This window comes from Somniosus microcephalus, chromosome 28 (genome assembly GCF_052327205.1).
Source record: "Somniosus microcephalus isolate GS21.2 chromosome 28, FLI_Smic_1.0, whole genome shotgun sequence".
Lineage (NCBI taxonomy): Eukaryota > Metazoa > Chordata > Chondrichthyes > Squaliformes > Somniosidae > Somniosus > Somniosus microcephalus.
In genome coordinates this window covers 13,304,553-13,306,789 of record NC_141014.1, presented here as the reverse complement: position 1 = coordinate 13,306,789, position 2,237 = coordinate 13,304,553, and the positions used below count along the sequence as shown (strand labels likewise).

Sequence of the window (2,237 nt, the reverse complement as noted above, 5' to 3'; positions counted from 1 at the left end):
ACTACTATTCTAACTATCCTGAGATGGCGCTGCTCTCAAGCACCACAGCAAGCAGTGTCATAATGCATGTGAAATCCATCTTTCCCAGACATGGAATTTCCAGGATTGCCGTTAGCGACAATGGTCCGTGCTTCAACTGTAAGGAGTGGCAAAAGTTTGCAGCACATTATGACTTTCAACACATCACATCCAGTCCTTTGTATGCTCAGTCGAATGGTAAGGCAGAGAAAGGTGTTCAAGTTCTCAAGCAGCTGCTGAAGAAAGCGACAGAAAGCAAGTCTGATCCTTATCTCGCCCTGCTGAGCTGCCGAGCCTCACCTTTAGATTCTGGTTCTTCACCTGCTGAACTCCTAATGGGTCGCAAGTTGCGTACCACGCTACCCTGCTGTGCAAAAGAAAAGCAGATTAAGGAACTGAGACAGAGGCTTCAACTGTTAAAGCTGAAACAGAAATCACACTATGAAAAGTCATTCAAAACTCTGAAGCCATTGACAAGGGATGATGTTGTCAGGATTGAGGATCCAGATGCATGGAACAGGAAAGCTACAGTTCTTGAGGAAGTAGGACCAAGGTCATACACTGTTAGAACTGAGGAAGGACAGATTCTCAGGAGGAACCGCCGTTTCCTCCTAAAAACACAAGAGACTATCGAAGAGCAAATCGATGACAATGCCACAACTGAATCTTGTCACTCACCACCAGAGCAATCTAACACAAATACACATACAGGCTCTCATGAAAACACATCAGACTTACCTGTGCTGAGAAGATCCACATGTGAAGTAAAAAAGCCTGATAGACTTAATCTTTGAGTAGAAAGATAACTACATTGAAAATGCAGTGACTGTTGAAGATGTTTATGTTGTTATTGATTGATATTGATTGATACTGATTTTGTTTAACCTCAAAGAAAGGGGGATGTAATGATCAGCAACCTGTCATTCTGGAATGGTACACTAGGTGGTGCTGTATGTATATAAGAGTGGGCTACCCACGATGCACTAGGCTACCCACAAGGCAGCAGTCAAGATGGAGGCCTCTACAGATACTGTGCCTAGTCCACATGTGCTCAATAAAGTGTCTAGCATAAGCTAGCTGTTCTTAATAAAAACGACTAGTTATTCATGAACATAACATATAGCACCTTTAACCTAGTAAAATATCCCAAGGTGCTTCACAGGATCCATTATCAAACAAAATTTGACACCGAGCCACATAAGGAGAGATTAGGTCAGGTGCCCTAAACCTTGGTCAAAGAGGTAGGTTTGGAGGAACATTTAAAGGAGGAGTAAGAGGTAGCGAGGTGGAGATGTTTAGGGAGATACCGTGGCCAGTGTCCATTCCCCGACCCGGCCTGGTGTTTGCTTTCATCAGTGAGCCCTGGAACTTTGCTCAAATTTGATTCCCAATTCCTGGCCTTCTCTGCCATCAATACTACACTGCTCCAACTGGACTTCTCAGATCTTCTATTCAGTTGCTGCAGTTTGACGGTAACTTTGTCCAGTTTACAGCCCATCCCCCATCGCTGCTGTGTCTGTGACTGTCCCACTGGTTTATTTTGCTGCTGTCTGGGTTCCTGGTCAGAAATTCACTCTCCTGGGCCGATGTCCATTTCTGGATCTTATGGTGGCCTCCAACTTCGCCAGTGCTTTCTGCCACACAACACTTCTCCACATTAACACCTCCAGTGTACCTCTCGGTTATTCTGCCCTCCCAAATCCCTTCAGAATGTCTATCAACTTGCAAACACTGCCCTGACCACCTGCAAGTTTATTCTGGATGGTTGCATTGACATTCTGGGCCTTGACGGCAATACCATAGTGCCAATCTTAAAAATACATCACCCCAGATGGGACTCGAACCCACAATCCCTGGCTTAGGAGGCCAGTGCCTTATCCATTAGGCCACTGGGGCTGTATACAAAGCAATGAAAATCATGAGACTTAAGGGTCAGTTTGTGACCGCCAAATCATTATTTACAGGGCAAATTATTCTCACCGCAGACAGAATATCTTTGATTAGGATTTAAAATGCACATCAGCTGCTGTGACTCTGATCTTCTATTCAGTTGCTGCAGTTTGAAGGTAACTTTGTCTAGTTTGCAGCCCATCCCCCATCGCTGCTGTTACCTGCTGAGTCTGTGACTGTCCCACTGGTTTATTTTGCTGCTGTCTGGGTTCCTGGTCAGAAATTCACTCTCCTGGGCCGACGTCCATTTCTGGATCTTATGGTGGCCT

At 45.1% G+C, this 2,237-nt stretch overlaps 1 non-coding gene across 1 annotated transcript; it reads right to left on the bottom strand.

Annotated features, from left to right (window-relative positions):
- Window positions 1-1,841: 1,841 nt before the first annotated feature.
- On the bottom strand, window positions 1,842-1,914 carry trnar-ccu (transfer RNA arginine (anticodon CCU)). Its single transcript has one exon. It is a non-coding gene; the product is annotated as a tRNA-Arg (tRNA).
- Between the last annotated feature and the right edge of the window lie 323 nt (window positions 1,915-2,237).